At 36.9% G+C, this 13,369-nt stretch overlaps 1 protein-coding gene across 3 annotated transcripts in view; it reads left to right on the top strand.

Annotated features, from left to right (window-relative positions):
* Positions 1-13,369, top strand: part of itgb6 (integrin, beta 6) — a 112,718-nt gene that overhangs the window by 25,951 nt on the left and 73,398 nt on the right. The window lies entirely within an intron of this gene.

The following is a 13,369-nucleotide window of genomic DNA, read 5'->3' as shown; positions in this document are numbered from 1 at the left end:
TTCTTGTATTCCATCCTTCAGAACCGGCTATTTACAATACAGGGAGCCAAAGTCTTTTATACGTTGTGAATGATGCAAAGTCAGGACTCAACAGCAGATGAGATGCCAGCCCATTGAAGGGCACACTCACATTGCCCAATTTAAAACTGTCTATTGAGAATTCAGTACAACAGGAAAAAGGCAAAGTCTGGAAAAGACCTTCCTACAATAATTTGGACTAGATTTTGTTCTTGCCCTACTCCCAGTGTGGCTGGGGTACTGTATGCTCCAGCACCCTTTGACAATCAAATTAAGCAGGTTTTAGAAAATTATATCAAATACAAACAATTACTGAGTGTTATTTGTCAACATTTTTATCTGCTGTTAAAGGTGATAACAGGTGATGAGCAAATATTTCAGCACATGACAAAATCTTAAGAACTGCACACCCTTTGTATGATCCTGTAAAATGTAAATGCATGCATCCACTTTTTAAATATGCTTAATCAGAGGTATGGGGGACAGTGCTGGAGCCTTTCCTGAAAACATCACATACTAGCTAAAAAGGAACCCTGAAGGGAATACCAGCCCACTACAGGGCACAAGCATTAATACCAAAAGAAAGCTGGCATTTCAATACACAAAGGAGGAAATTTTTGAGTACCCAACGAAAACCCAAGAAAGGCAGACTAAAACTGTACAGACAGTTGCAAGTGTGAAAATCGAATCTCTTATCCTTGCACAATAAGGCAGCAATACTAACTACTATGCCACCACTTTAAGTAAACACAGTTCAGTATTTTTTACCAGAATGCTAAGTGATAAGTTTTACTTTACAGTTTAAGAATAACAGCAGCTCTTCAATTTCCCTGACTTGTTGATGCTACAATTAACCAGCTCTGGCAGTTGGCAATAGACTGTCAGCACAAGTGTATATGCTGTGAAACATGATCTAGGAAGAACAAGTACAGTACGGTGAGAGCTCATTGTGTTCATTCCTTTAGATGCTTTCACTTTCTAACTCACTCATAATGTCCATTTTAGCTTAGCAGCACCCCTTACTTATGATTCTAGTATACCATTTCTGTGGGTAGTGGGGACACCTACAGTATGATCCAGGGACATAAACTTGAGTGACAAACAATATCGTGTAAGATCAATGCTTTTCATTCAGCTGACCCCAAATGAGGGGTAACGTAACACAATCCTCATTCTAACAACACTTGCACGGAGCTGCTGTCTTAGGCTACAGAGGGAAGTGCAGATTGGACTGTGGCAGTTTGAAGTCAATGAATAAGAGCCCTTCACGCCGCCTGCACAAACATGTCTGTTCTGGACTTGTTGAAAGACTATAGGTTTGTTTTTTTACAGCGCAGGCATGTGCTTCATTAAAAACCGTGCCTGAGAGCACATATTTTTGACCAACAATAGAGAGAGAGAGAGAGAGATAATAAAAAGGTATATTTGGACTGAAAAAAAAAACTGTCTTAACAAAGATTGGAAGACAGAACAAGGTATAAAGTGATCTATCTATCTATCTATCTATCTATCTATCTATCTATCTATCTATCTATCTATCTATCTATCTATCTATCTATCTATCATATAGTGCCTTTCACATATCTATCTATCTATCTATCTATCTATCTATCTATCTATCTATCTATCTATCTATCTATCTATCTATCTATCTATCTATCTAACTGTCTGTCTGTCTGTCTGTCTGTCTGTCACTTGTTTAGCTATTTCTGTTATAAAGCAATTTAAACTACTTTCAGGTAGGAAAGTGTGCTATAGAAATGAATGGGTTTGTTGCGTTTTAATTATCAGCAGATGCAATATATGCCCCAAATAATATCATAACATTCTCCAACTCACTTAATTCGAATTCAGAGTCATGGGGGTCTGAGATTAACCTGGTAGCCTCTCCATATTGTGCCAGTCCATCACATTCTTTGAGAATGTGGACGTATTACCAAAGTGGGATGACTGTCATCGTACCCATACACAGATCCCAAACAGGCCTGTGACAGTCATCATACCCATACATGGATCCCCGACCAGGTTTGTCAGGGAGAGTCCTTGTAAAAATGAAACCAGCTTAGTTTTGGAAGTTTAAACCAGGTGTGCTGGTAAGATTTTGGGCTTCATGAAAGGTCAAAACTGAACTGTGGATAAGTCACTCTCCATTGCGAATTAACTGACTAATAACTGTGATATTGTTATTAAATTTGCAAGGAAAAGGGATACAATTTGTGTTTGAGTGAAAGGACATTAAATAGGTCAGATGTGTTAGTATGTGACAAGCGTAGGAAAGGATGGTGTGACACATTGGCTTTGTTCTGTTTAGCCCATTGGCACTGTTTTTATCTTCTTCTGTAGCGCCTGCTACAGTCCTCTTTTTTTGAATGATAACAGCCACGGGAGATGTTGCCCAAATAACATACATGCAGCATCCCTGCAATGTGTTCTCCTAATGGCTGTCTCAGCATTTTTTTCTCTCTTGATCTCCACACATCAGGTCATTCTGCTCTCCTCCTTACCCCTGAAGTGTGCAAGACAACACGGTGGGTGCCCTGTTGCTTGTTTTTTGCATATGATGTCAACCTTGGGCACAGGGTTGAATAGCCTGAACTTGGGTGTCATATTAAAGTGCTTAGCTTATTCATAACATTTTAAAACTACCTTAATTACATTATTTATTTATTAGCAATCAGCCTGTCCCATCATAAAAAAACACCCAACTGTTAGGTCATTGGAGAATGGGCCTAAATCTACCAATCTGCTTCATCTAGCTTCACTCTCATCCAAGTAAACTGCGTGAGACTCACTTTTACGCTGGCTTCGAGGTCAGCCTGGGGAGCTCACCCCGGCAAAGGTAAATGCTGGTGATGTTCCCGCTCCTGATGGATCTTGGCGATCAGTTTGCCTTCTGTTATGCTGGTGGAGGGTTTGGACCCCTGCCTGAAATCCTGGACTAAAGCATACAGAGGCACTTGTCAGGTCAATAGACAATTCTAAATTGGTCCACAGTCAATATGATCATTTGTGTGCCCTGCAACAGCCTGGCAGCCTGTCTAAGATTGCCATTAGCCTATTAAATACTTGGATAGGCTCTAAGTTCACCATAGTCACTAGCTGCATTAAGTAGGTCGGACAATGACAAGTTTACCTGTAGTAAAATAAATATGGTAACATAACTTAGGCCTGCCAAGTGGTACACCATCTTCTTGACTTGGGCAGGTGATCCTTGTTCTGAAAACAATGAGAAAATACTGGCTTGGATGATGGCAACTGGCCAGTGCTTGCCACAAATATAATGTCTACATGTATCATAAACATTAAGAATAAGGGTTGCTTAACTTTTAATGGCCGTCTTATTAAAATGGTTACATACGCAGGCTAATGCTGGGAAGGAAATCATGTTAATATTTATTATTTCTGTTGTTTAACACATCAGGAACCACAGCTCCAATTGTTCAGTAAAAGAATTTCCTTCTAAATTCCTCCAAAGAACTGTCATCCCACTCATAATCTAGCAAACACCCAAAGCATTCCAGCAGGTTAGCCTGAAGCATTTTGTCTGCCATGGATTGTGCTAGGAAAGTTGCATATTCTTCATTCACGCCAAAATGTGTGTTGTTAGGATAGCAGACAGTTACTTGTATTTTATATTGTGCCCTTAAGCATTTTTTTATGCCTGAAAAGCCAACTATTCTACTTTGCATTTTAAATCGGTTACACTCAAATTTTCTATCTTGTCTAACACATTTCAAAGACCTACATGGTGGATGAATTGGCAGCTTCATACTGGCTGTGTGGGAGTGTGTGTCCCTGATTCCTTAGCTATGATCGGTTCCTGCTTCCCAACCACTGTTGGTGTCTACTGGACAAGAGGATTGAAAATTTGATGATCTGGTGGATTTTACAGGCTTCTCTTCATACTTTGCTGTGGTTTATTCTGAATTTTAATGACCTGGAATTGTACTTTTTTATTTAGGGCCTTATTGCTTTCAGTATAACTCTGTTAACCTCCTACTGATACTGTCTGCTCTAAGAAATGTATAAGTGAGGATTTACAATGCTTGTAGCTTTAACTGATGATGTAGGGGAAGGGAACTGCAGGCAATTTGGAGACTAAAGGCCCTGTAACATTACCTGACTTTTCCAGCGATTTACAGTTGCAGAGTTCATTTACATAATTTTAGCGAGTCAAGGACAGTTGTAGCATGATCTCCGATTATTAGTCCAACTAGTCTGTGACTTATCCCGATAATATTAAAGATAAGGTTTGATTTTGTCTGAGTCATAGGGGCAAGTGCTGTGTGCATAAAAGTTGACAACCAATAAGATCTTGCACAGAAGTACAAGCATATAATGCAGCTACAGGGAAAAAGAAACACTGGACCTTACAAACAGAACAGAGGCTTCTCTGTCTGATGTCTCATGTTTTACACACCACAATAAAATGGAAAAAAGAATGAACAGGCCGAAAGTGCCACTGAGTTTATTGTAACCGGAAAGCATTCATACAGTACAACCTCTTATCAGGCAGCAAATTATTGGGGTGACATTGCAATACTTTAAAAACGTGAAATTGTGCAGGAAAGTCGTTATAGAGTTGTGTGATCTGTGATTTCTATCCATGTAAATTGACATGCTCTGGTGACAAAATCAGCAACTTTAGTTGTTAAGTTTGACATTCCCTCTGAATACACGCTTTGTAATGTGACATCGACTTAAGGAACTGCACGCTCAACCATAAGGGTGCTGGAGCAATTACTGTCAATGACTTACTTTGTGATGCTGAACTGAGTTAAGGTGTTTTAACCGTAAATAAATAGCTGTAGCATGTGTACAGGGTAGTATTCATAATAGAAAGATACTACATAAAGGTTTTTAATGCAGCAAAATTACTTTTTGTCCTCCCTCGTGTGGATTCCCCATTCTTCATTTCACCAGCAAAATGTTACACTTTTCAAGCTGAGTAAATGATCCTTTGTTCCAGGGGAGATTGCCTCTTGAAGATTTTCCAGGGATTTACACAACTGGAAAGCACTTTCTGTTCGAATCAATCACCTGCTCATGCAAAGTATGAAAACTGCATTCAGGAAATTACATATCTGGTGTAAATACTGACTATAGGCAACCAAAATATGGAAAGATTGGTTGAGAAGAGCATTTTGTTTAAAGCAATTAACAACACTGCATCACTTGTCTATATTTAGTAAGTTCAGTAGCAAGAGCTGACCCAAAACCATGTCTGCACCAGAACACCTGGAGAACATGCAGACTTCATGGAGGGGTAATACAGTGCCACATAAGATGTGGGCATTGAACAATCAGAGCTAACAACCCTACCTGCAGCATCACAGTCCTGGCCAAGAGGCAATGCATTCCAAGAATATAGAAAGAGACGATACATGTCTGACCAGTCAAGAATACAACGGTCTGTTGAACATCTTGATCTGGAATGACCTGGTAGTGAATTCCACAGCCTGACAATCCACAAGTACAAAAGTTGTGTTTCTGTGATACATAGACTCTGCAAGCCAAACATGTCTGTAATTGGCCAACAAGGATGGGTGAATGATTGACTGTATCTTAGTGACCACTCGTATTTAAACTGAATAAGCAGCATAGGCTTGTGCACTGTGCTGTTTAGATTCAAGGCTATGGACAGAAAGAGAGTAGCATTGTCCTCAAAGAACTTGTGACAGGCTTCTACTGGCTCAGACCACACTCTCTTCATAGCACATTCTCAATCAATTCCTGGAACACAGGTTCAGATACACATTTTAAAATTGTATCTATTTTAGCCAGTCAAACCAACGGAGAGCTCCATCATCTGAAGCGACTAATCGGCCTTCATGCTGCACGGGTGTTTCTTCTTTGCAGATTTCCATTTGAGCCCAACTACGAGTACAAACTGATACCAGAAACATTCCAGAAGCCTGCTCAGTATCTGAAAAGATGAAGTCAGGTATTCTAGAAGAAGTGTCAGAGTTTACACAGGTTCTCTTGTCTAAGCACTCTTTCCATGGGTGGTGGCTTTCTCACACCATTCCTTGTGCTAAACAGTATGGTTAAACACCACAATGGGAATTCCCCATGGACTTGCCTCTCCATGTTAATCCACATTTTTCCATTAACCCTCCCTCTTAGTAAGCCTGGCACTAAACAGAGCCTCTTTATTTAGTTTTATATGAGTACTTCACTTGTAATTTCGACAAAATTTGGGAGAGTATCCAAATGTTACTTATTTTACGTTGTAATTGTTTGTGTTTTTTTTAATAACTATTTTAAAACAGAGTCATAAAACAAAGTCTAAAAAACTGACAACCCTTTCCACTTGAGTTGTTATAGCTATTTTTCTAATTGTTTCATCTTTCAGACACAGCACTGTTAGCTCATTATTTCATTTTCAGAAGGCAATAAATTATGTTCATTAAAACATATTCCCTGTAAAAGATGAAAACTAACAAGGTGCTCAGTTGTCGCTTCAAAATTCAAACACTGTTGTTTTGTAAATTGCTCACTACAAATTGAATTAAATCCATCCATTTCTTAACCTAATTTCTCCTTGTCAGGGATGCACAGATTCAGCACGTATGGCAGCTACAACAGCTGCAATATGTGAACCAGCCTCGGATTGAATGCTAGTACATTAGGTTTCCCTCATGACAACACCCTCACTCAGTCACTCAACCCAGGATGTCGAGAGTGACCAGTTAAATGGCCATCATGCCCTTGGAGTGAGTTAGAAAACTAGCTTAACAGAGGAACCACACCCAGACATTGGGATAGTATGCAAAGTTCACACAGAAGTTACCCCTTTAGGCACAGCAGAATATATGAAATTCTAACTTTGAGCTAAGACGGGTATTTCAGGTAAGAAAGCCAACAGTTTTGAGGTAAGGAAAACAGACGTTTGGTGGTAACGTACTAATACTTACTGATCTTGGTGCTGGAGAATTATGACGAATTGATTAGCACACGTACAGTAAGTAAAAATGTCACTGTATGCTGTACTTGTGATACAATTTACCCTATGAATCCAACTAGAAATCATGTTAAAGATAACACATTGCGAGATGGCAGCATTGCCTATTGGGGCTACTAACATGATCTTGTTTCTTTTAAAATTCTAAGCCATTCTGTCATGCTTCTCCAGAATCTAATCTGCACACTCTTACATCAGCAACGTTACACTCTTCTTGTGATAAATACATTCAATTATAATGTTTGTGTTTTTTAATCACAATGAATTTTTATTTTGTTGATAAGGTTTGAGGAATTGTCAAATTTACAGAATTTAAGAAATAGTAAACTGGCCAAGTGGTAAAGACACTCTTAAAAAGCTGCTATTTAAATGGATTAAAACTCCAGTGAACAGTAAGGACATACATAACAGACTAAAGAATGCAGAGTTTAAGATTACAGACTGTGCCATAATTAGATGGTGTTCTGTTCAAAATCTAGAGTGTGCTTAAGTACTTTAATGAAATGTTACTGTTTTTCCTATTGACAACTCACCAAAGAACCACCAAAGAGTCACAATAGAATATATAGCCATGAAAGGCACTATATCATCTAGGTAGACAGAAATTACATAGAGCATTAATGAAGTGCCAGTGGTTTTTCCATTATTATTATTTCTTATAAGAAATATGAATTAATAAAATATCTATCTATCTATCTATCTATCTATCTATCTATCTATCTAATAATGGAAAAACCACTGACACTTCATTAATGTTCTTAGCTTGAACTAACCAAAAGTTTCTAAGTAGAATTCCTGTTTTTTCTAGAAACAAAACTTCCAAATATAAAAATGAGTTCACCGAAAACCATTCCAAACTTCTCAACTACAAACTATAACAAACACTGTATTTATTTAAATTTACGTATATATGTGTATATATAAATAAATAATTTTTATTTTCCATTTTAATTTAACTGTACAGTTTTTGCAGTTGTATTTAGTGCATAACATGCTGCAATTTTTAAGCAGAATCATGTTTTAGAAGAATAAATTGAACTAAATTCTACAATGTACGCACTTTTAACATAAATTACTTGCACAGTGAAAATTAGATAAACTAAGAGACTACCCCACTAACAACGACCAAAATTTGTCAAAACATAACACATTCTTATTTCTTCACACAATAAGCAGAAGGTGATTATGGTGGATAACTGGTTGTGTGTATGGATATTTCATTTTATGAAGGAATTTAGGTTTTTGTAGATTCAATGATATGACTGTTAATCACTATTATATCTCCAACTGTAAATAAGCAAAATTATCAGGTTGCATCAGTATAATTACTTGGTTTCAGAGCCTATTTATTTCAATGGTGGGATCAAGGGGAGCCACAGCCTGTTCAGGCAAAACTGAAAACAGCAAAGTAACAAACCCTGGATGGGACACCAGATCGATCATCACACAGCACATGTTCTCGCCTAACTCAACTAAAGTCATATGTACTTTGCAAATTTAGAGTCTGCAATATATCCAACCAGCATGTGTTTGGGATATGAAAAGAAACTGGAACATTCCAAGAAAGCCAACACATAAATACAGTGAACATGGAAACTCTGCACAGATTGTGCATGGGCCAGGATATGTGCCTAGTCAGTAGCTGACCTGAACTCACTACAGCAGCTCCACGGTGACTGCACTATTTAGATTATATGAATGAAACAAAAGCTTTAGTATAGTAAATATCATTAGTGTGAGGTGGTTAATTTAATATTACAAAGCTTAACCTTAACCTTAATTTTGCCTTAGATACTCAGAACATTAACAGACCTTTTAAACAACTACTATTGAGCAATCATTATAAGTATAATAATGATTGTAATGTGCTTTCTAATTACTATTTCTGCTGCAGTCTGAGGGTATTTAGTTAGAACATTACTTAAGTATATGTTATTTTTAGACCTGCATTGATCACATTTTCATGAGATTTTCATACCACCCCATCAGAAAAAATAAATTAAAATTACAGCTAAGTAACAGAGTGAGCGATTAATTAAAAGCTAAAGGATATTATTTGTGACTTTCAAAGCTGGAGCATTTGATTAAAAGATGAAAAGAGAGTGCATATTTATGATGCTAGTAACACCAGACTGGTGCTAACACATAACAGGCAGGCAGGCAAGCAGGGCGTGCAGATAGATAGATAGATAGATAGATAGATAGATAGATAGATAGATAGATAGATAGATAGATAGATAGATAGATAGATAGATAGATAGATAGATAGATAGATAGATAGATAGATAGATAGATAGATAGATAGATAGGAAAGGCACTATATAATAGATAGATAGATAGATAGATAGATAGATAGATAGATAGATAGATAGATAGATAGATAGATAGGAAAGGCACTATATAATAGATAGATAGATAGATAGATAGATAGATAGATAGATAGATAGATAGATAGATAGATAGATAGATAGATAGATAGATAGATAGATAGATAGATAGATAGATAGGAAAGGCACTATATAATAGATAGATAGATAGATAGATAGATAGATAGATAGATAGATAGATAGATAGATAGATAGATAGGAAAGGCACTATATAATAGATAGATAGATAGATAGATAGATAGATAGATAGATAGATAGATAGATAGATAGATAGATAGATAGATAGATAGATAGTCAAAATCTAACAAAACTGAGTTCAACACTCACCAGAGAAAAAGAGATGAGAGCTAAGAACATGGGCAAAAACAGTCCAAGAAAAGAACGGAAATTGTTCCTTTGCCCCAATATAAATGTTTATTCTAAATCTGCTTTAATCAAATCTTGCCATATTTTAAATCCTCTAAGCAAAAATTTGATTTTTTCAAATTTCATATAGAATAGAAAATCAGTCACCCACTGACTTATAAAAGGTGGGATGGAATTCTTCCAGTTCAACAAGATAAGTCTAGGTGCTAATAATGTGATAGGCAATTACAACCAATTTGTCCTTCTCCAGTTTAAGCCTATCTGGGGTGTCTGAATGTTTTGAAAGGGAATGTCTATACAGCAAAATGCTACACAAAGTATACAGTAATTGCGGTGGTGCAAAAAGAAGTGAACCCATGGTTCTATGACTTAAGCCACTTTAAAACATGATCAAGTGGATTAGTGTCACCAAGGTCTGAAATGATGTGTTAGGAAGAGTAAATATATATAATTACAAGAAAGCAGGTCAGCTTATCTTCTACTAGTCTAGAATCATACCAGCTACACTTCTTTACACACTAGCATCATGCATCGTCAAACTAAAGAAACACCAACAGAAGTGTGGAGTTAAAAATGACTGGATGATCACCAGTCTGGGCAAACATATACAGCCATTTTAAACAGATCATGGTTAGGAAAAGAATATACCAGTAGAGAGCATTCAAAATAATGGCAGTCCTGACAAGAAGTAGACACCCTCCTAAAATATCACCCAATGTCTCAAAGAGAATAATAAAAGTAGTAAGAGGTAACTGTAAAATAATATCCAAAGATCTACAGGCTTTCCTAGCTGCCTCTGGAGTGCATACATCAACAATAAGAGGAACCCTGGACAGTAGTACCATTGTTGGAAATCCATTCATCCATTATCCAACCAGCTATATCCTATCTACAGGGTCACGGGGGTCTGCTGGAGCCAATCCCAGCCAACACAGGGTGCAATGCAGAAAACAAACCCTGGGCAAGGCATCAGTCCACCGCAGGGTGTGCACACACACACACATACACACACACCACACACCAGGGACAATTTAGGATCACCAATGTACCTAACCTGCATGTCTTTGGACTGTGGGAGGAAACCGGAGTACCCGGAGGAAACCCACACAGACACGGGGAAAAATGCAAACTCCACGCTGGGAGGACCTGGGATGTGAACCCGGGTCTCCTAACTGCAAGGCAGCAGCGCTACCCACTGTGCCACCATGCCGCCCATTGTTGGAAATGTATTTAGGAATAAGATTCTTCAGTCAAAAAGGAAAAATGCTGCCCAAAAATTGCTAACAAGAACACAGAGACTTTATGCTTAATGCATTGGCCATAAGACAGAAACCAGAGCTGGAAGAGTGCATACCTGTGCAAAGCATCTAATATCATACAATGTATAAAAAATGAATACAGCTTCTAAAAAATGTATCAATAATTCCAACCATTCATTTGTACTTTGCATATTCATTGTCAGACCAAAGAGGCCCACAGTCCCAGAAAACAGATATGCTGGAGGAAACCTGCCTTGGACCAGATGCATCTCCATTACAATGCAGGCACTAAAACAGTAAATGCTCACAGCAAAGCAATACTTAGCATGAAAGAAAGAAAAAAGAAGGATAGATAGATAGATAGATAGATAGATAGATAGATAGATAGATAGATAGATAGATAGACGGCACTATATGATAGATAGATAGATAGATAGATAGATAGATAGATAGATAGATAGATAGATAGATAGATAGATAGATAGATAGATAGAAGGCACTATATAATAGATAGATAGATAGATAGATAGATAGATAGATAGATAGATAGATAGATAGATAGATAGATAGATAGATAGATAGATAGATAGATAGATAGATAGATAGATAGATAGATAGATAGATAGATATGCCTGAATGTGTTTGCTGTCCACATCTAACAATGTGTTATCTGAGAACATACTAAACTCTATATATAAGACATAGCCTCTCCCAACAGAGCATGGGGTGAGTGCTGTGCAGTAGACGTGTTACTTAACTGCACCACCAAACTGCCTAAATAAAGAATGCTTCAAAACATATTCCAGACTTCTATATAATTTTTATTTTATTTTGAATGCAAAAGATATTGTAGACATCTAATTCCTTTTTTATATTACTGCTGCTACAGATATATTTTTAAAAAATTTTGTTCAGAGACATTTTGGAGTTTACCCTCAGCACCTTCTTAGCTTTATTGTTAAGACAGCTGTAATTAACATTACATATGGTGATGGGTTTCCATACACAATGCAAGTATAAGCATGCCTATGGACACAAACACAAATATGTGCCAAAATTCCATTTGGTATTATAAGACTCACTAACAATCAGTCCTCATTACACAGTAAGCATCTCATAGACAGCATTATACCAAGTTCTTTTACAAGACAAATATTACAGCAATGCATATATATTTTTACAGATCTGACAACATATCATTGAATGGACTGAACTTGCAAACAGTAAAGTCAAATCTATTGCAACGAGGCGTCCACAGTAACCAGATGGAGTGTTGCATTAATTGTAATAATGCTACTATATAAATTAGTATGGAATCATAGCTCACAGGGCTAGGTTTTTCTTCTTGGCCTGCTCATTGTATGGTATTCAGTTAGCAATATTTCTCCATATCCATATGAATTTCTTCTGGATAATGGACAACAATAAAAAAGAGCATGTTAGGTTAATTGGCCTCTTTGACTTGACAAGGCATGAATGAAAGTGGGTATGTGCAGGAGTATGTGTTGAAGTGGACTGGCCCAGACCTTGTTACACTTTTGGGTTGAGAAAGCCAGGATAGACTCTGTATCCCTACAATTCTGTTACACATTAAATGTACAGTATTATACATAGTAAGCGTGCATTAAAATGTCAAGATGCTGGTGCACTAATGACTATTAGATTTAATAAAACAACAGTAGATGGTCAGGTTTTTAGGTACAGAACCACAAAGCTGTGGAATGATCTGCCTGCTTGTATAACAGATGCTTTTTCAGTCTCAGCTTTTAATTCCAGGCTGAAGATTCATGATTTAGCCATTCTTACTGCATCTTCCTTGTTAGTCATCTTTGTGCTTTTTATACAGAAATACATGTATAAGCATGACAACAAATATAAATATAAATACAGACCATTCTATAGATAGATAGATAAATAGATGTACACAATGTACATTTATCAATAAACCTAAGCAGATCTTTCAGTGGTGAGACAAAAACTAGGAGTACATATAATCCCACGTAATAGGCAGTGTAGCAGTAATGGTTAAGCATTTGGACTTCAAATCCTGTGGCTGTGAACTCAAACCCTGCTACGGACACTGTGTGACCATGAGCAAGCCAATTTACCTGTCTGTGCTCCAGCTGGGAAAACAAAACAAATAAAAAAATAACCAATTATATCTTAGATGTTGCAAGCAAATAACTAAAATAATAATTAGTGATTAGTGTAGTGTCAACCTGTTGGATTTATCAATCTATAATTTATATATTAAAAGATATTGGGTTAATATGTTTAGAGAAATTGGCATATTTATTTACTTACAATCAAGTTTAAATATTCATTCCCATCCTCATGGCCCTAAATTTAATTAAGTAGTTTGGAAATGTTATACT

Source organism: Polypterus senegalus, chromosome 6 (genome assembly GCF_016835505.1).
Source record: "Polypterus senegalus isolate Bchr_013 chromosome 6, ASM1683550v1, whole genome shotgun sequence".
NCBI classification, from domain to species: domain Eukaryota; kingdom Metazoa; phylum Chordata; class Cladistia; order Polypteriformes; family Polypteridae; genus Polypterus; species Polypterus senegalus.
This window is presented reverse-complemented; position numbering and strand designations above follow the sequence as displayed.